At 40.0% G+C, this 22,322-nt stretch overlaps 1 protein-coding gene across 5 annotated transcripts in view; it reads left to right on the top strand.

Annotated features, from left to right (window-relative positions):
- The first annotated feature begins 4,125 nt into the window (after window positions 1-4,125).
- The window catches only part of LOC137245263 (uncharacterized), a 275,054-nt gene continuing 256,857 nt past the window's right edge, over window positions 4,126-22,322 (top strand). For 3 of the 5 annotated variants that reach the window (XM_067775628.1, XM_067775626.1, XM_067775624.1), the window contains exon 1: window positions 4,126-4,324. The gene's annotated coding sequence lies outside the window, so the exon portion shown is untranslated. The remainder of the gene's footprint in view (window positions 4,325-22,322) is intronic. The other 2 variants (XM_067775629.1, XM_067775625.1) reach the window with 1 other exon arrangement.

Genomic DNA, 22,322 nt, shown 5'->3' with positions numbered 1-22,322 from the left:
AACAGTTTCTATCGATAACAAACAGTAAACACGCCAGTAACAAATCGATAACTTTTTGATAGCAAAATTACTACTTTGCGATAAAAAATCGGTAACTTTCCTAAAATTTTTTATAACTTTTCGATAACTATGCGACAAAAATGCGTCTTTGATAAAATTAATTCGACATCACATCGACAAAAATCGATAAATCACCACAGGAAATTGTTTACCCATGGAAATTGTTTTTTTGGCGACGACAAATTTATACCACTTCGATAACAAAACAAGCCTTAACACTTCGATAACATGTCAATAACGCGCTACCCGTTTCAGGTTTCGCCTCTGGTTACTCATCTTTCCATTCTTCTACCCTTTTAATTTTTTCATTGCTTTCCTTTCCGCCCATCACTCTCACACATTACACGTACATGTACTTACAATTGACTGCCGCATACACTCTGTATACCCCAATGTCGTTAAAATAAGATGTTTACAAATCAAAAAAGGACCAGATCCCGCCGCTTTACACAGGCTTACAAAACTAAAAAAAAAAAACCAAATCCAGAAGTAAATCCCATTGGGCTCAAACTTTGTTATACTTTTTAGTTCACTTATATCTATTCCTATCGCTAACTTATTTTACAGGTGCTTGAATAAAGGAGTCTTTTTGGACTTGTGGAATATTTGCCCAATATTGCCTGTTTATAAATCGGAAAATGGAAACGATGTTTGCAATAAGAGACCAATTGTGAAACAAAGTAATTTTGCAAAAATTAGCGATCACGTGCTTAAAGATAAAACATCAATTTTCAAGCAGCAACACGGTTTTGTGCCATTAAGATCAACGTGATCAAGCTTAGCCCTCATTACAAACAAAATAGTTGACACCTTCGAATGTCAGGTACAGCTAGATGTAGTTTATACTGGGTTTTCGAAAACATTTGATAAAGTAGATCATGCTATACTACTAAAAAAACTTTGTGTCTTCGGTATCAAAGGAAACCTTGTAATTTTTTTCCAAGTTTTTTGGCGGGACGAAAATTCTTGCTCTAAATGGACACCAGTAGGTCGCAAAATGCCATTAATGCTTGGTCAGGTATATGACAAGGTATCCACCTTGGACCACTCCTCTTTTTGTAACTCATCAATGATCTTCCCAATCAATTTACAAATCCCAATTGCCTTACGGTTGCGGTTGACTTCAAACTATCTTTTAAAATGCGTGATACACTTGGTTGTATAAATATCCAATCCGATCTTTATAAGTTTTCCCAATTGTGTATATCAAATCACCTTCACTTAAACGTTAATAAATGTTGTGTAATTATTTTTTCTAGAAAGGCTAAAATAATAATATCCAATTACACGTTGAACGAACAGAAATTGTGCCGTAACAATACTATTAAGGATCTTGGAACCATTTTCGCCTCTAAATTATCATTTTCCAACCATCTGAACTATGTGGTATCGAAGTTTTTCTCTATGGTTCGTTTTACACCTAGGAACACGGTCGATTTTGTTGACCTACTGACTCTCAAAGCGCTATATGTATCGCTGGTGCGTAGTCACTTGGATTATTGCTGTGTAATTTGGAACCCATACAACCAGCTCCATATATTAATAAAATTGATGAAGTGCAAAAAGGTTTACTAAATGGCTTTGCATATCTTTTCGTGGTCTGTGGACCGAAATTATACTGGAAGATGAAAACTGCAAACTTTCATGTAAATAATTACGGTTTTAATGAGCCACTCACAAAATGCGTTCGCATATATAATACCTACATTAAATACTTAAATTTTAACTTAGAAATAAGTAATTTAAAAAGAGTATTTTCCGGCATATGCAGCAAAACCATTTCTCTGGACCGGAATCAGGTGCTGGTCCGGATTGGGATCGATACCTTCTCGAAGCAAGAGAATGTGGCACAGTCCCGCTGCAAGGGTCTGTGTTAGAATTCTTCTGTAGAAAACAAACAATAAATAAATAAATTCTCGAGTTCATAGCATTGCTGAGTAATACCATCCCGACGCTGCTACTCAGACCATTGACTGCCCGCTTTCATACCAACAATCAGCTGTTGCCCAACAGTTGTTTTCTCGACTATCCTTGCGACTCACTATGACTATTTCCTGTCCTAAATTGATTGACCACTTTCGCGATCGTCTCTTGAATGGCTGCCGATCATCGATTACATCACCGTAGAAGTAATCAACGACACTGTGCAACCTCATGTTAACAAACCATTTCACTCAATCTTGATCCTAACTGTATTATTAATGAAAGCTACACCTTATTCCAAACACGTAAATACACAATTTTATTCAGTGAGTGTTTGTGGAACCTCAGCAAATTCATCACCTTTTAAAATTTTTTCCTGATATCTGGAAATAAAGCTGCATATTTGCCGATCCGCCTGAACTGTGAAACTGAAACTGTCTCTAACAATATGTACGAATGAGCAGAATGACGTCAAGCAACACTACTAAATTAGTTAAAGTTGTGAAAGAATTTACATGACTGGCCAGTTTAACCTTACATACTTGACAGTCCTTGCAACGCGATTCGTTAGTTCGGTTCACCCAATTTAAGCTCATTTGAAGCTACATATCGTATTCTTTCTGCCAAGTTATGCAAAGGACTTGACTGGACAGTCAACAACATACGATACTGCTCTGATAGTATTTGAGAGAAAATTTTCTTTCCGATTAAAATAACCGAAAAAGTCTTACATTAAATTTGTCAATACGGTAATAGATCTGAAATAAATTGCTCTATCGCTTCAGCATTTTTCAGATGGAGGTCACAACCCGTAACAAAATGGTAGGTACGAAGTTATGAAGCGCTGTGGCCGCTTAGACATTTGATATTTAGGGTCAAGTCACAAGCGCTGATCTGGAAAAGCTTTTGTTGGAGGCCAGTATCCTTCGTGCCTGTAATAGAATCCACGCTTTGCATCCACGTATAATGTGCAAGCTGGCATCCAAATTAAACAAGACGAACTAAATCTATCCAAAATTGAGCTCTGTTTAAATTTCTTCTAATTAATATAACACGAATCACAACTTTCATTCCGCAGACAATTATTGAGGAGTGCCTATCAAAATGAAAATTATCTGGGACTGGATAATGTAATAGGTCTCACCTATTAAGAGTGCATATTAGTAAGTTTTTTGTTTACATTTTTTGAATTTTCTCAAAACTGAGCGATTTCAATTATTGCGTTTTGGTATGCAAATCGCCAATTTTATAAACAATTTTTTAAGTCTACATAAATATGTACGTTTGGTCCCAATACGAAATAAAATAGTTGTAAGGGTGCATCCCTAAATTTGAATCTTATGTTCAGAGAGCCTGGGGCTATAAAAATATTTGCTGACAATCCTATACAAAATTAACCTCAGAACTCAAAGGAACATTAAAAGGGACTATAAACCCTCTAAAGACCAAAGTACTGGCATATCAACTTTAAAAGAATAAAAAGAATTTCGGATGCCCTCTTTAAATTATGCTTCAAATTAGGGGTAGACTTTTGCAACCTTTAGTTTTAACACAACTAAGTATGTATTAATCATTGCAAGTCAAACTTAAAAATTGTTATTTGGTTCGTGAGAACTAGCAACATGTTGCGCTGCACTAGCGCAAGCAACATTCTCACTTTACTCGAGCCAATTTAATTTGGTCACATGGTAATCAAGCGCTCTCAACGCCTACTCTCAGCTACTCGTTTATGTGCTTCCTACGGATACAGCATCCGATAGTCAATGCTCTCTCTCAGCAAACTAAACACAGCTCAATAACGAAGATATAATTTTCATTCTCTCTATCAAGCCCACAATGAAAACAAAGACAGCTGTAGCCATATACGAACCCATATGCATCTCACGAGAATCCCACAGCTATCGAATATAAATAGATGTACACAGAAATAAATTCACGAGACACACTAAGTACTCAAATATTCACCGGTCATCAACATCGACAAAAGAGTCTGTTGCTACCATTTATAATAAGCATTGCCTATATTAAGGCGCACAAGCAAGCTATTCGTTCGTAAAGCTGCAAAGCTCAGCTAAGTGTAAAAGATGCTGTGTGTTATCAGTGAACGTGCTACTTTCGACGGTGTCAAACAACAGCAACGGATACGGGAAAAAATTAATAAAAGTGAAAATATCAATGAAATTTCTGAGTGAAGCACAAAAACTCATTGATTTTAAGAATTATATTTCAGCATAACAAATAAAAATAGTAACAAGAAATTAAACTGAAACGAGATTGCAATTCTCAAAAGCATAAGAACTTGCGTAATTGTATGTTTTTCTGTTCGACATAAGATATAAATGTGAGTTTTTGATTGAAAATATAGCAGGAATTTAGTGTTGCATGCACAGCAAATTATTGTGTAGCCAAAGCAATTTTATGTGAATTAAAGTGTAGAAAGTATGAAAATAATGATTTGATTAAAAAATTCGAAAAACTCGAAAAATTAAAAAAGTAAGAAATTAGTAACTGTGTGATGTGTGCAGAAAGCCTTTTCATTAAAAAAAAATCATTCGCTGAAAACTGAAACCATAAAATAAGAAAATATTTGTATTGCAATAAAAAAAGAAGCGTGCAAATTAATCACAGCATAAAAAAAAAAAAACTGTGAGAAGTGAACACATTTTTTTCCAATTGAAAAAATAAAACCAAACAGCTGGCAACCAAATAAAGCAGCTTTTCCCACGGTCTTTAAACATATTTTAAGGCATTTCATATTTAATGCTTGTCTGCTGTTGTTTTCTCTTCTTTTCACATAAATTTCTTTAATAAATATTTCTGCAAGCAAATATGTATGTATGTATGTTTGTTCATACGTGTTAAACATACAAACATACGTTGGTTTGTTTTTTTAGCAGCTGTTTTGCCCAGCTGACAACCGTGAAATGAAAATGTCTATATGCAGCAGACCGGTTTGTAGTGTTCTTAATGTGAAGTTTTGCAATGTTGCTCATACGCCCTGTCGTACTCCTTTGAATGTTTCGTTTTTGCGATTTCCTGTGGTGTGGCGAAAATGTCTTTAGCACATTTTAATTAAAAGTATATAAATATTTTAGTTTTAAAATGCCTATAAATGAAGCAAAATATACACGAATACATACAGTGGGGAAATTTTGCTGTTTACAATGGCAAATCGAAATATGGGCAGAGGTTTTGATTCTTGAACTGAGCTTGAGCCTTTCTAAAACGATAACGTTCACATTTTTTTTTTTCAGATTTGTTTAAGTTTTTTTAAGGTAAGAGTATTTTAGACAAAAGTACCATAGCTTCAAAAGTGGGGGATGTATTTACTAAACATTTTAAAATTTTAGCAAAATCTTACATACACTAACTTTAGAAAGTGGAAGCAGCCGTACAAAACAACTTGTTCTGGAAAATAGAGGAGGAAGGTTGGCGAAAGGGCGTTAAAATGGGATAAAAGGCAAAACACGTATGTATCGAGGGTTCTATAGTAATGTAAGGGGTCCCTGCAAGCTTCCAGATCACTGTAGTGTTATTCAGACGGAAGTAGTGTCCTTAACCAAAGCATTAACAACAATGAAGAAAAAAGCTTAAACTTGAAGTTCGTCAACATTTAAGAGCCCGTTGGAGTGTCAGCAATCCCTGAGTATAATCGGTATTTGGGAATATATGGAAATTAAAAATCGGGCCAGCTAGCAAAAAGGGGCAAATGTATCATAGCCCTCCCAATCCGATTGTGCGAGATTAAAACTAGTTGGAAGTTGCACATGATTAAGTATTGAAGATAAAAAGCAGGTATACCTTAAACTAACGATGTTTCTCTTATTAATAAAAATAAATGACTCTAGGCTGCTTATAGGTACCAGATTGGACACTGCCGTCTGCCGTCACATGATGTTAGATAAGGGCTCGCCGGTGAACGCAAAAGAGGGAAGTGCAGAATGGGGGAGGGAATGGTCGAGCACACACCAGGCTTGGGCTCTAGCTATTTAAAATAGACACAGTTATCAGATCTAAAAGTAGCAAGTAGCAATGGTCCTATAAAATTTCTATTATTTGCCAAGAGCACGTTGTTATGGTATAACCTTGGTCCAGGTTTCTTATAAGATTTTTCAGTTGTTTTGGAAGTTTTAATTGCACAATCTACTACGTTGTTCTGATACGTCATATCCTCATGCGCGGTTCCAGGGGAGAGGGGGGGGGGGGGGGGGGGGGGGGGAATTTTTTTTTTTGTATTGACTGTAATGAAGTATATATTATAAATCTACATAATAGTTCTTATCACACAACGGATTTTTACTCATTTTTATTTTTCCTGGTTTTTTACGTTATTATTACATATATTTAAAAAAAAATCCGTTTTGTGATAAGAAACTACTATGTAGATTTATAATATATACTTCATTACAGTCAATACAAAAAAGCCCCCCCCCCCCCTGGAACCGCTCATGTATCCTGGAGATGATCAACAATTTCTTTGTAAACCTCAAAGATGCTTTTGGGAACAAAAATAAGATGCCTGCATACTGAGAGTTTGAGCTCACTGTAAGGCTTATAAGGGTTTCTGAAATGATGATATTAATATCATTCACTATAAAAAATCAATATTTTTATAAACGAGAGCAAGGCTGTCGTTAAAGAAAGAATTTGTTCATTTGTACCCTTATGTCCAAATGAAGAGTTCTTGTTGTCAACAAGTGCTAGTGCAAGATTAAATTGAATACTAAAGTCCTCTCTCTAGGAACAGAAATCACGTTTCACAAGTCCCTCATCATACTTGTTGTGGTATAGGACTTGGAACTATGGACCATATAAGGTAAATATTGGGTCCTTCGAATAATCGAAAAAAAGATTTGTAATAATGTTCGTGTTGACATTGGCGTGTATTGAAGCAAGACAAAATTATGAGCTTTATAATCTTAATTCAGATATGTCTAGCGACTAAAAGCACTAAGCTTTCTCTGGCTAGGTAATGCTATATGAACGGACGAAGAAGACCCGACTAGATAATTCGAGACTTAGCCGGGTAATCACCGATTTAGGGTGGTATGACTGGATAGAGGAGGGTGGAGCCGTGTGTCGAAGTCCACGAAAGTGGGGAAAGCTTCTGACCGCCATTCACTTGGGAATGGCCAGAGCGATTCTTTTGCATGCGGTTCAAGCATCTCACTACTGCCGGTCGATTGCGGCCAAGTATCCTCTGGGTAGCCGCTAAACATCCGTTTAGCGGTGAGCTACTGTGCGAAGGCGACAACCTGGCTAGGCCACTCTGACATAATCAGTTTAAGGGCTAGCCGGGGTAGATCTCATCGGCAGCGTCTGTACACCTCTAGGTGCGGCTGCGAGCATGCGTCTGTCTTGGAGCAAGCGGCTCGCTATATAAACGTGCAATTAATATTTTCACCCCCGCTGGGCAGGTTGTGCGCTGGGCTTGGGACCCGCCACGTAAAACCATACTCCAATGAAATATGACAACAAACCTCGGATAAATACACTCTCTATTGATGACGACCATGGCAAACGTTTGAAGGACAATGAATTGAGGGCATGCACCTGGAACGTCCGATCCCTGAATGAGATTGGTGCAGATGCCCGGCTGATTGATGTCCTCGTCAAAGCAAAATCTGACATCACCGCCATCCAAGAAATGCGTTGGACGAAGCAAGGAAGAAAGAAGGTCAAAAATTGTGATATCTATTGGAGTGGCCATACGAATAAGCGCAGTTTCGGCGTCGAATTCGTGGTGGGAGACAGATTTTGTCGCCAAGTGCTGGCGTTTACGCCTGTGGACGAGCGTCTCGCCGCTATCCGAATAAAAGCAAACTTTTTTAATATATCATTCATCTGCGCCCATGCGCCGACATAGGAGAAAGACGATGAGGTGAAAGACACTTTTTATGGACAATTAGAACGCACAAACGATATAAAAGTCGTGCTTGGCGACTTTAGCGCCAGGGTGGGCAAAGAAAGTGTTTTTTGCCCTACAGTCGGAAAGTTCAGCCTACACAATGAAACTTCTCCTAACGGACTGGGGCTTATTGACTTTGCCGGTGCTCTAAACATGGTCATATCCAGCACGAGGTTTATGCATACAAAGATACATAAAGCTACATGGCTGTCTCCTGTTCGAAATACTCGCAATCAGATCGATCACGTTGTGATAGACGGACGGCATGCCTCCAGTGTTTTAGATGTGCGCACGATCCGAGGACCATTACCTCGTTGCAGCCAAAATATGCACCCGCCTCAACGCGGCTAAAACCAAGGAACAAAAAACATAAGGAAAGCTAGATGTCGAAAAGCTTCAATAATGACAGACTGCCAATTATTTCGCTACTCGACTCTCACACCTGCTCTCTGAGAGCACAACTCATGCTGAAGGAATACAGGAAGTGGGAGCATATCTCCAAATCACTTCGTACTGCCGCCGAGAAAAAAATTGGTTACCGGCGGCCACGAAAAAACAACTGGTACGATGAAGAATGCCGCGTTGCAACCGAAAGAAAAGACGCTGCGTACAGGGCTACGTTAAAAGCGAGCGCGACAACAGGAGTGTGTGAACGCTATCGTGAGTTGAATAGGGAAGCGAGACGCCTTTTCAGGAAGAAAAAAGCAGTCGCAGAAAGGCGTGAGTGCTAGGAGCTTGAGCTGCTAGCCACCAGGAATAACGCCCGAAAATTCTACCAAAAGATACGGCGATAGTCGGAAGGTTTTAAGACCGGGGCAAAATCCTGTAGGAATGAAAACGGCGACCTTGTAACTGATGTCCAAAGAGTGCTTAGATTATGGAGGGAATACTTCTCTGCTCTCCTAAATGGAGGCAGCAATTCACCGCGCAGAGATGAAGAAACCGATTCTGCAATCGATGATGATGGAATATATGTCCCCCCGCCCGATTATGACGAAGTTAGAATAGCAATAACCAGATTGAAAAACAACAAGGCCGTGGGCGCTGATGGATTGCCTGCGGAGCTATTCAATTACGTCGGCGAGGTGTAGGTAAGGCGCATGCAGCAGCTTCTTAGCAAAATATGGGCGGACGAGTGCATGCCCGATGATTGCAATCTAAGTGTTCTTTTCCCAGTCCACAAGAAGGGGGATACTGCAAAATGCACCAACTATCGTGGAATCAGCCTTCTTAAGATCGCATATAAGGTCCTTTCAAGTGTATTGTGCAAAAGATTGATGCCCACCGTGAACCGGCTGATTGGACCTTATCAGTGTGGCTTCAGACCTGTTAAATCTACCATCGACCATATTTTCACAATGCGCCAAATCTTGGAAAAAACCCGTGAAAAAAGAATCGACACACATCTCCTCTTCGTCGACTTTAAAGCCGCCTTCGACAGCACGAAAAGGAGCTGCCTTTATTATTATTATTATTATTATTATTATTATTATCTACCGGACATAGTCCTCACAGATATGTAACAACTTAAACAAAAATTATCGAGATAGAAAAATATATGGTAACAATTTATAAATACAACGACATTATAACAAAGAATTTTTGTAAAAAATTCGCTACGGCTTAAATAAAACTACATGTAAAAACATTTATATAGTAATACGAATACTGAAACATATTAATTGAAAAGAAAGTAATCAATAACATCAGCTTTAAAATGTTCTTTACATGAGCTAAAATCGGCATGATTGCAAACAGAGTTACATAAGGAGATCATTCTGTGAATAGGTTCATTATTTCCAAAATTCGTTCTACGCGTTTGGACGTAGAAAATGTATTTGTCCCTTAGACACCTTTCAGGTGCATAGAAGGGGAGAAGAAAAAGTAGTTCCGGAGAATCGATTTTGTTGTCGTAAATGTCTTTGATAAAGAAAATACCACAAATTTTCCTTCGAGTATTAAGGCACTGAATATTTAAAATTCTACATCTTAGTGCATAAGATGGCATCGATTCAAAAGTGAACATTCGTCGAAGCGCGAATTTAGTGAATCTCCTTTGAACTCTTTCTAACCGGCTGGAATGTGTTACAAAGTCTGAGTCCCAAATGATGCAGGCATATTCCAAAGTGGATCTTACAAGGCTAATGTAAAGACTTTTCAGCGTTAGCTGATCAAAAAAGTTTTTGGAATTACGTTTGAGAAAGCCGAGTTTTGAATTGGCAGCACTGATTATGTACTCCCTATGAAAGTCGAATCTAAGCTTCGAGTCTAAGTATACTCCTAAATCCTTAACAGTAGTTGTACGATTGAATGAGTCGCTATCGTTAAAGTAATAGCTGTTCATTATGCATGCGTTTCTACGAGTGAATGTGATAATGTTACACTTGGAGAAGTTCAAGAAAAGACCGTTACTATTACACCATTTTATCAATTCCAAGATGTCTTGCTGTAGCTCTATGCAGTCGCTAATGTGTTTAACTCTGTAATAAAGTTTTAGATCATCAGCGTACATCAGGCAACTACAAAATTTAAAACATTGGCAGATATCATTTATAAATAAAGAAAAAAGTAAAGGGCCCAGATGACTACCTTGTGGTACTCCTGATGTAACGATTATAGGCTTGGAGAGATTGCTGCCGATCTTTACTATTAATTTCCTGTTTTGGGGATACGACTCAAGCCAACTTAGGGCGTTGGAGTGGACTCCGAGTTTCTCGAGTTTATTAAGTAAAATATTATGATTGAGACTATCGAAAGCTTTTACGAAATCAGTGTACAGAGTGTCCACTTGTTCGCCGTCCTCAATCGCATTAACCACAAAATTAACAAATATTGTGAGATTTGTGCTGATGGATCTCCCTGGATAAAAACCATGCTGTTGAGGAACAATATAGTTTTTAAAAACTGCAAATAGCTGGTCATTTACAATTTTGTCCAGCAGCTTTGGGATGATGGATAGCTTGGCAATGGGTCGATAGTTGTCTACCTTGTTTCGAGGGCCAGACTTATAAATTGGCGATAAGAATGCCACTTTCCATTCGTCAAGGAAATTACCACATTCAAGGGACTTGTTAAAGATTTTAGTAAGAGGCGGATAGAGTGAAACCGCACATTTCTTTAAGAACAAGGGTGGCAGAAGATCGTATCCAGCCCCCTTAGATACATCAAGGTTCATAAGGGACTCCAGGACTTCTTCCTCTGTAACCGTGAACTGACCAATATTTACAGACTCCGCTATGGCAGTTGTATCACATGACGTACTAACTGTCCGGAACCTGTTAAATACCGACCCGAAGAAGTCGGCAAAGAGCTCACATGCTTCCTGAGTTGAGGAAGCAACTTTGCCTCCAAACTCCATTGATTTCGGCATACCGTTATATTTTCGTTTTGAGTTAACAAAAACCCAAAAAGACTTCGGGTTGGCTTTTATGTTAGTCTCAAGCGAATTAATATATTTATCATGAAGGAACTTGGATAGGCATTCAAATTTCTTCCTTCAATTTTTAAAAGCACTAGTTATAGTTGTTGCAACGCAATTTAATTTTAGATTCACGATTATCTATTTTACAAGAAAAACGCCAGAGAGCAAAATACGTTCATTAACTTCCGATCAATAGGAAAGATATAACCATATATTTAGCACTTCTCACAATTGTTTGACCCTTTAAATTAATTAATTAAATTTTCAACTAGACGAGCGAATACACTTTCAACTTGCTTAGCCAGAGTTGTGCCGCTATGTCTGAATTTGGTTACCCCGCAAAACTTATACGGCTGTGCAAAATGACGTTGAGCAACACCATCAGCTCAGTCAGAATTGAAAAGGACCTCTCCGAGCCGTTCGAAACTAAACGAGGTTTCACACAGTGTGACCCCCTATCGTGCGATTTATTTAACCCAGATAGTACCAATGTACTAAATATAGTACACCTAGATCATGTCGCGTCATGCTCGCATTTGAACTTTCTCGTTAGCACGCAATGCAACAAAATGTTCATTATGCTTGTAGCAGCCGTTAGACATACATCGCACGTTGGTGGAAGAGTTCAGATTTCGTGTTTTTTCTTGTCGAAATTTGACAAAATTGAAAAATGGAAAATTGCCATATACGGTTCGAAAAGTAAGGCAATATAAAATATTATATAAGATAAAAATGAAAAATTTTATAGGTAGGTTGAAGAAAGATATCCAGTAATTCAGTATAATATGAAAAACTTAGGTTTTTTTTAAAAAATGGTATCTATTTCGGTTAAACAAACTAGGGTGTACTATATTTAGTACATTGGGACTATATGCGTTGTGTTTGTCATTATTTCATAGGAGTGTTTCACTTAACGAAGTACTTGCTATTTTGGAGGACGACGATGATAATGGGAATATAGTTGAAGAAATTTGTTCTTTTCCACCAATTGATGCAGCGGATGAATTGACAGATGAAGACTCCGGGGACGAGGACTATTTCTAGATAGATAACCTTCCAGCTTCTCAACTGCGGGCTCCAGCAGAAGTTGTATTTGAAGGAAGAAATGCCGAGCATACTTCATCAGATGATTCCGATGACGACTTGCCATTGAGCGAGCTAGCAAAAAAGCAGAATCTTCGAAAACGTATGGCAAAAAAACAAAAGAGATATAACTGGGTAAAGGAGGACTTAGAATTTTCTGTTACGGATTTCGAGGAACTCCATTCTCAATGGAATCGGAAAATCCTCTAGAGCTCTTTTTTAAGTTTTTTGATGATGAAGTAATAGAGCTAATTCTGACTGAAACTAACAACTATGCCCAACAAAAAAACATCAATGCAAACTTTGAAAAGCGCGAAATTTTAGCATTCATAGGAGTTTTGATATTGAGCGGATAAGTACAGGTTCCTAGAAAAAAAATGTACTGGGAACGCGAAAAAGATTGCCACAATGACCTGATCTCAGATGCAATAACCAGAAACCGATTCTATATGATCTTTTCCAATTTTCATGTCTGCAACAATCAACATTTGGATACTGATGACAAGTTTGCAAAGGTAAGGCCTCTTTTCGATGTAATAAATAAAAAATTCATAGAGCATGCACCATTAGAAGAAATGCATTCAATTGATGAGGCCATGGTACCATATTATAGCCGTCATGGTTGTAAACAGTACATCCATGGAAAACCGATTCGATACGGCTATAAGTTGTGGGTAGGTGCTACCCGGTTAGGTTACTTGAATTGGTTTGAACCATATCAGGAGGCATCAACAAACATAAGCAAAAGGTATGAGGATTTTGGTGTTGGAGGTGGAGTTGTGCTGGAGTAAGCACAAGCCTTAAGTGACAACTGGCCAGATCAGTAGTTGCATCTATTTTTCGATAACTTTTTTAGTTCAGTTCCTTCGATCGAAAAACTCACTGAGTGGAACTTATACTCAACCGGAACAATAAGATAAACAGACTAAAAGATGCATCTCTGTTGAACTCAAAAATCATGAAAAAGGATGTTCGAGGATCCTACGACTAAGCAAAAATCTCTGACGAAAATATAATAGCAGTGAAGTGGCATGATAACAATGTAGTTTGCCTTATATCAAACTTTGCTGGAGTACAACCGGTTCATACAGTAAACCGTTACTCACGACGGCAAAAAAAAAATATTAGGGTGGAGCAACCGTATCTCATAAATATGTACAATGCCAATATGGGTGGAGTAGATCGTTCCGATCAAAATATCAGGCTATATAGAGTTTCAATCAGAGGAAAAAAGTGGTATCATTGTTTATTGACCCACTGTATTGACATGGCTGTGCAAAATGCATGGCAATTGCATCGAAAACAAAATGGAGACATGGACCAGCTGAAATTTAGGAGAGTCATTGCAACGACATTACTGCAGCCAAATCGGAAAGAGCAAACTTACCAAAAGGGATCCAGAGGAAGCTTGGAAGGATCAGTTTTACGCTATGATGGCATGAATCATTTCGTGGTTAACCAGGATAAGCAAACTCGTTGTGGATTTTGTCATGAACGGGCCACGACCAGATGCTCAAAATGCGATGTTGGAGTGCATGTAAAGTGTTTTATTTCATTTCATACTAAAAATTAATTTTATCGTTCACAACGCATATGTTCCCAATGTACTAAATATAGTACGGCCCTAAAATCCACTTTCATGAATTAAATGTTTTAAAAAAAGTTTAGACATGTCTTTTTAATCACAATTGAAGTCCAAAAACATAAAAATTATTTTGGTTACCTTCCCAGTTTTATCTTGGGACTATCTGGGTTAATTTGATGCTGGAGAAAATTATACTAGCTGCAGAACTTAACCGCACTGGAACAATATACTATAAAAGCGTGCAATTATTGGCATATGCTGATGACATTGATATCATCGGCCTAAATACCCGCGCTGCTAGTTCTGCTTACTCCAAACTGGAAAAAGAAGCAGTAAAGATGGGTTTGATTGTGAATGAGGACAAAACGATGTACCTGCTGTCATCCAGCAAAGAGTCAGCGCATACGCGCCTTGGCAACCACACTACTGTTGGCAGCCATAATTTCGAAATAGTAAAAGACTTCGTTTATTTGGGAACCAGCATCAACACTAGCAACAACATCAGCCCTGAAATCCAGCGAAGAATCAATCTTGCCAATAAATGCTACTATGGACTAGGTAGGCAATTGAAAAGTAAAGTCCCCTTTCGGCGAACGAAAATCATACTCTACAAATCACTTACCGTACCCGTCCTGCTATATGGGGCAAAAGCATGGACCATGACAACAGCAGATGAAGCGGCTTTGGGAGTGTTCGAGAGAAAAGTTCTTCGAAAGATTTATGAACCTCTACGCGTTGGCGATGGCGAGTACCGAAGAAGATGTAATGATGAGCTGTACTAGCTATACGCAGACATCAACATAATCCAGCGAATTAAAACACAGCGGCTGCGCTGGCTAGGCCATGCTATGCGAATGAATGATTATGCTTCGGCCAAGAAAGTGTTTCTATCGGAACCCGCCTATGGAAGCAGAGGTAGAGGGCAGCCCCCACTCCGTTGGAAGGACCAGGTGGAAAGCAATTTAAACTCCTTTGGTGTGACCAATTGGCGCCGGTGGGCGAAGCGAAGGAGCGACTGGCACGCCTTGTTGGACGGCCATAACCGTTTAGACGGTTAAGCGCCAATTAGGTAAGTAAGAAAGACTGGATAGCCGCTGAATTTATCAAGCTGACGCCTTTTTCTCGTTGAGCTTCTTCTGCAATTGATTGGCTAACTTTCTTTATGCACTCGATACCTCTCTCCCCTGGTTTTCTCGCCTTCAGGTCACTCACCGATTCCAATGAAATTATGAAACGTATATGCTTGGCCACCCAAATCCAAATGAAAGTTCCAGCAGATTGCTTTCAACAATATAAAACCACCACTTTTATTTAATCAACTTGCGATGTATTTTCACACTTGTTTGGTAACGATATGTAATTATAATATATATTTTAGAATATTTTGCTGAGCACGGAATACGGTTAACAAAACTTGCTATACTCGGTACTTGCACTTTGCGAACGGGTTTTATTCGCGCGGTTAATTTGCTTGATTCTTAGGATTATTAGTATAATTTAGTAGATAAACTGGATGCCGCATAAAAGATGGAGAAATTTGATGATTTGTATGATTTTCAGAAAAACTTCTACTGAACTTGCAAAATGACAATAGGCAATGAAAAGTAATGGCCCTCTGACAGCTGGCGGTGGTCTCAAATCGCCTTACTGCAGATTGCGGCGAATTCCTTTTGGAGGATTTACGCGACAGAGGTTGCCACACGTCCATGAGCACTCCAAATGGGTAATTTAAAACTAAGTGTAATTCATGCGTTATGGGGAATATAATACCTTATATACAGTATAATACAATTCAGTATAATACAATATGGGTTAGAAATAAAATTCATGGATATACATTTATAGAATGGGGAATTGGAATGTGTGACAGCCTATGTCGCGTAAACACCGACCAACGAAGAACAGAAAAATATCAATTTTTAAACTGTTTGATAAAAGTGTGATTTCCAATAACAGCTTATGTTTGCCTTTTTGTAGGTGTTCCGACGTTTGCCATCAACCTGCTGTAACGTAGCGTTACAATAGTACGACCTCCACTGTAACCTTTTCCTATACATACATAGTACTATAACAGGTAGCCAACAGCAGCAGTTACATACCCATGCATTCGAGTGGCGTTTGGCGACAACAATAATATATATATGCAATTCACTGAAGTGCCCAAGTAGCGGTTCATTTCTCACTCGCACCATAACAGAAGCAGTATACAAAGAACGAATTTGCTGTTGGAACTTCATTCCCCGCAGGTTAGTCAGAGGAAGTCGTTGCTTTATTAAGCAGCCCACTCGCTCCTCCTGACTAGCTGAGTGGAAGGGGTACTGCCTTTGCTTGCGGGGACAACTTGTCGTCGCTTTTATGGTTTTATCACCCATGTCCCAGCTAAGTAAGGGGGGGGGGGAGGGGCTTATACCTCACCCCTTCCCCTCAGCTAAGGCTGCAGCCGACCCGGTTCTACAGCTGTGACCTTCAGGCAAAGTTTCTCCTCGCAGCCTACGAACCGGCAAGGACAAAGCTGGTGCACCGCTACCCGGCACCTTACTTTAGTGTGCGAATACGGGATGGGCGATGTCCAGCAAACGAGCCAATCCCACTCCCAGAGGGAAAGGGAGTGCCGCCACGGCACTGGTCACCCTTTGGTTGCGAGGACAACAGGTCGTCGCCTTTATGGTTTTCTTGCCCGTGTCCAAGATAAGTAAGGGGGGGGGGGGGGGGGGGCTCGCCGCCGTTCGGCCAACAGACCCCTTCCCCTCAGTCCTGGCTCCGGCAGTAGAGCGATTCGTCGGTTAAAGTTGCAACTCCCCCTCAGGCCACGGATCGGCAACTCCGCGCCCAACCCTGCGATCGTGCAGGCATGGAGGCGGTGGTGTCCACCTAGCGAGTCAGCACTAAACAGCGAGTGAGCCTACCACATCACCGAAGTTGAATGTCGCGCCGTCAAGGAACGGGTCACCCTTTGCTTGCGGGGACAACGGGTCGCCGCCTTTACGGTTTTCTCGCCCGTGTCCCAGCTAAGTAAGGGGGCGGGGGGGCTCGCCGCCTTAGGACCATCCGGCTCTTTTCCCCTCCGACCCGGCTCCGGCCGTAGACCGATCCACCAGCTAAAGGAGCTACCGCTGTGCCGCCAAGATGCACCTCCCCTTAGCCCACGGATCGGCCTACGGAGCTCCGAGTGGTATAACTCCGCACCCAGCCCTGTCGTCGTGCAGGAATGGAGGCGGTGGTGTCCAGCTAGTGGGCCGGCACTAACTATACTTCATTCCTCGCTGGTCTCTATCGCCGTCGCCACTGAGATAGCGTCCGCCTAAAGAAAGCCGCCATAACCGACAGTATACGCCTGTAAGAAGCCGTCATAACCTACAGCATACGCCCGTAAGGAGCCGCCACTGGTAGTCCTCCTGAAAAGGGTAATAACATCCGACAATCGAACCGGCACTTCCTCCTGGCTAAGCCACTGGTATGCGCTCCGTCGCCCTATTGTTGTCACCGCTATCCTACCGCCGTTACGCCGCTTCTACGCCGACCGTTGGCCGCTCGCTATACTACCGCCGCTGCTACGACGACCGTTGGCTGAACGCCATCTTGCCGTCGTTCAACCTCCGTACCGACCCTTCTGCTATTACAACGACCGTTAGGCGCCGTCCGCCTCCCTCCCCCGCTATCTTTGTGCGGAAAGCTGCTGCCTCACTACACTTCAATCCGTGTGTGTGTGTGTGTGTGTGTGTGTGTGTGTATTCGTCATTAACACATAACTACTTTGTTCTTATTAAGTGGGGGTTTATGGGATCTCTACTTGACCATGTATTGACTGAGTGTTACCTCAGCCTAGGACAAAACCCACCTCATACTACTTAACAACGATGTCGGTTTAGATGCTTTTTCTTGGCTGCGGTAGTTTGTTGCACAGTATTTTTTGCCGGTTGTCTTATCTTACCTCTTAATACTTGATTGCCTTATTTGAGGCTATATTTCTTGTGAACCTTCTACAACAACTCACAGTGCTGTGTGCTTTTTGTTTGGAAGGGTCAAATTTATTTATTTTTTCTTGTTGCTACCCCGCGCTCTAAGTAACTCTTTTGAGCTAATCATAACTTCATAAACCATCTTGAATGCCGGTTTTGGACTTAAGTATTATTATTATTATATTTTATCTCTTCCCTGAGCTCCATCTTGGGCTATACATTATACATCGGTTGTATACAACAAGATATATAAAGCTATTTATACTAAATATACATAGGTAAATTCATAATAATCTGTAAATTACGTGTCAATGTCTAAAAACGAACGAACAATGGATGTTGTTGATAGAATTACTGCCTTTTGAATAGGCAGAAGCTTATCTTCTGATTTTAGTTTCTCCAGGGTCGTCATAAGGGTTTTGGGTACCACGCCTGTTGATGAAATGATTATTGGCTCTAGGCTTACTTTATCAAGGTGCCATAACAGCTTCATTTCCTGAGCAAGTCCTGTGTACTTTCTTTTCTTTTCTCTGTGCACGTCTTTCAAGTTGTGCGTATTGGGAACCCCAATATCAATTAAATACGCGCTCTTTTCTTTCTTTTCTAATAGGACTATATCCGGCCTGTTATGGGGTATACTTCTATCTCTAAGTATAGTGCGGTCCCAGTACAGCTTATATTCGCTACTTTCTAGCACTGTCGAGGGAGTATATTTATAATACGGGATCTCTTCTGTAAGCAGATTCGTACGAATTGCCAAGCGCTGGTGAACGATTTTCGCTACGTTGTTATGTCGTGCTAAATAGTCTGTTGCTGCGAGCATAACGCAAGCTCCTGTTATGTGCTGTATTATTTACGACTGCTGTTGGCACTTCCTGCATTTGTCACTGTCTATTTCAGCGCGTACAATGTATTTTAAGTAATTTTTTGTGGCGATGACTTGGTCCTGTATTGCTATCATGAATTATTATTATTATTATTATTATTAGGCCTGGAAGCACTGTGACATTTGTGTGGATCTATTGTGCGAGAGCTTTCAGTCTAATTTTGCATGTGGAGGCTTTAAATGTATCTAAGTACACTTCGGGCTTTTTAGTCCATATCGCGTATGAATTAAGAGTCACACCAGATAGATAGGAGAGTCTCTTCCTTGCCAAACCGACGTATTCGCAGAGGAATTTGAACCGGCGTTTCATCCGCCAGCTCACAGAAACGACAAATTTGAGTATCGGATAACTAGGTCATCTGCATACCCTTTTTTGTCTTATCTCTTGGTTTTGATTAACTATAGATTTTTCTACTCTTTAACATGGACACCAACCATCGAGTACTCATAGGGCTTACGTCCTTTTCAATCATAACTTGGTCGACAGCTTGCTGTTTTGTGTTATCGAAAGCCTCTGATATTTAAATAAAAGCGCAGGGGGATATATTTTTGGATTCTAGAGCCTTTTAAATATTTGCCGTGGGGCTATGAATATACGTATCCGTGGATTTCCCTGACCGGTAGGCAAACTGATTCCTACACAGAGGGAGTTTATTAAGATTTACCTCCTTGATGTGCTGAACTAAAATTTTCTCCATTTTTTATTTGATATGGTGAATACGCAGTCTAATGTAAGTACATAAATGTATACCTTCTTACCTACTTTTAGTGTAAGTTTTCTCAAGAGGAAATCGAAAGTAAATACTTATCTATTGCGTCATAGCACTAAGCGTGCACTGTCATAAGATTGCAAATGTAACGAAGATTTATTGCTTCCAATTTTTTATGTTTGTATATTACTTTGTTTTTCTTATATAATCAGCTGCTGCAAAAACGATAATATTCTAAAGAGTTCCATCGAATCAAAAACTTGTAAAAGTAAAATGACAATAAATGATTTTTTGCAGAGTTTACAAGCGTACAGTTACTTGTAATGGCTAAAAATATCGCAAAATATAAACACTTTTGCGTAGGTGAAGCATATAAAAGCACAAAGATGTAGTGACAAACATAAGTTTTGCACTCAGCTTTATTGGAAATTTTATTGTGACGCAGAAATGCGTTTTTAATGTATGTAGTACACTTTTCTTATCTTTGTATAAGGTTGACTCTGGAGTGCAAATATAAAAATTAATTCTCTGCATGACTTGTATTTCCAGGGAAGTGTTCACTGACTTTAGAGGAGAATGAGATTGCAGTAACTTTGTGTAAACGCTTTCGGACAGATTTGGGAATATTACCCTGATGGAAGGATAAAAACAAATTAATTTCTTATTTTCTTAAAGCCTGTTCATATGGAACTTGCGCTTGAAACAAAGCAATACTAGATTAGAATAGGTTGAACTAGCCGGTCCATGAGGACTTCACATATACTGAATGAGTTCCTAGTGTTACCAGAAATTTATTTTAATTTTTTAAATTGAAAAACCCTATCAAAAACCAGGTCCTATGGTTTAAATAATTCCGTCCTATTAGCATATACTAGAAGCTTTGTAGTACTTAAGCCACTCGCTGCTTCTAGATCTGGCAGCTGTATCACTCCAAATAGCTGTAGTCCTAGCCCGGCAAGCGCAGGCAGAGGAAGAGATCGATCTCCTCAACGTACGAAGAACCAGGTGGAAAACGATTTAAACTCCTGTCATGTCACCAATTGGCGCCAATTAACGCAACAAAGGAGCGAATGGCACGCCTTGTTGGGTTGCCTTTACTTTTAAAGTGGATATGCGCCAATTAAGTAAGAAGGTAAAAATGCCGGGTGGCGGTACATTCGGGCAACCAGATAAATTTCTGTTAGTCCTTAACAAACAACTTACTTTCTTTCTTTTATAAGCTTAATAAGGAGCGAAATATCCACGTTTCCAACCTCTGTCGGTCTAATTCAGGCTTCAGTTCCTTTACTGCTGTCTGTACTTCCTACACGGTCACAAGATTGAAAACAATGCAGCGATTGGCTATGTTTGGGATAAAGGGGGCCTTTCATACAAAACCTATACATGCTGAATTTGTACCCGGTTGACATCGTGGGCAAAATTGCCATAGTCCGGGCGGCAATATGGTCTCGTGGCGCAACATAAAAGCAAGTATTAAGACCGAATTCGATTTCATCCCTGTCAGGACAGAATATTGTGTGCTGGTTTCGCTCCTTTTTCTATATTCAACACTAATATTTCCTCAAAGGATGAATGGAGTAAGCACCTAATATTAAACGGTAGTTTGGTGAATCTGTTCACAGATGGCTACAGACTGGAGGGTAAGAATAAAAGTGAAATATTCTGCGGTGACCACAGTGTTAGCCTGAAATTTAAGCTGGCCCAGCACCAGCAGCGTCTTCCAGACGTAGGCCACCGTTACAAAGAATGCGGTATATGTGACTATATGCACCGTTGCTCTTGTTAGGGTATTTAACATCTACTCGGATAGTAAGGTGGGTATGGAAGTGCTGCGTTCTGCCACCGTGAGGTCGAGAGCTATGGGGGATTACTTGAGCTCACTTGTGGCGGCAAGTCAAAATTTTCTAATTTTCAAGGCATAAGGATATCCCTGGCAACTGTCAGGCTCACCTCATACCACGGGCAGGTAAGGGAGAATCAAACGGGTCTACGAGTGCATTATTTGCGACTCCGATGGTAATTTTCCTCTGCTTCTGGGCAGGAAATCCTCGAGTAAGATAAGTAACATATATTGCCATGTGTTGAGATCCTTCTGGTCCGTTATTGACTCCAAGTGCTCGGCGTGGCTACTATGGTTTAAAAAAGCTCATCTTTACAAAGCCATTGAAGTAATACCAGCACACGGTTTACACGCTTAAGCCACTGCACGAGTCCAGCTGTATGAAGGACGACGATGTAGAATCATGCAATCATTTGTTGCTATTGTTGTTGTTGTAGCAGTGCTTCGCTCCATCCAATAGATGTGGCCAATCAGAAATTGTCATCAATGTCTTTTAACGAGAGTTGAAGGAAAATTGCTCAACATTCAACAGGGGTGGCCATAATGAGAGGGGTGTTAGATCCATTGGTTCACCATTACAATTCAAAAGATTGTTGGTGTCATGTGGGGACATATTGCAAACAGGACATACATTTTGTATGACGGGGTTAGGTAAGAGTTTAACCTGTTACAGTATCCAGATCGAAGTTGAAGTAGAGTGAGAGGCGTTTCCCTAGGGAGAGTGCGTTTCTCCTCTGCTAGTTCTGTATATATTTTTTTTTTTTTGTGTACCGGATTTGACGGGCAATTCCTGGCATAGAGGTCCGACGCCTATTTGTGGATATCATTGTGGACCTGATTATGCTTTTTTGCTTCAAACCGTTGTGCTCTAGGGTGCCGTATTTCTTCATAATGCTTACGGAGATGACACTTTAAGCCCCTACGCAGTGTAGCCTCATCAATCAGAT

The sequence above is a fragment of the Eurosta solidaginis genome, chromosome 3, assembly GCF_040869045.1.
Source record: "Eurosta solidaginis isolate ZX-2024a chromosome 3, ASM4086904v1, whole genome shotgun sequence".
NCBI lineage: Eukaryota > Metazoa > Arthropoda > Insecta > Diptera > Tephritidae > Eurosta > Eurosta solidaginis.
Note: the sequence above shows the minus strand (reverse complement) of the source record. Positions and strands in the feature narration are given on the sequence as shown.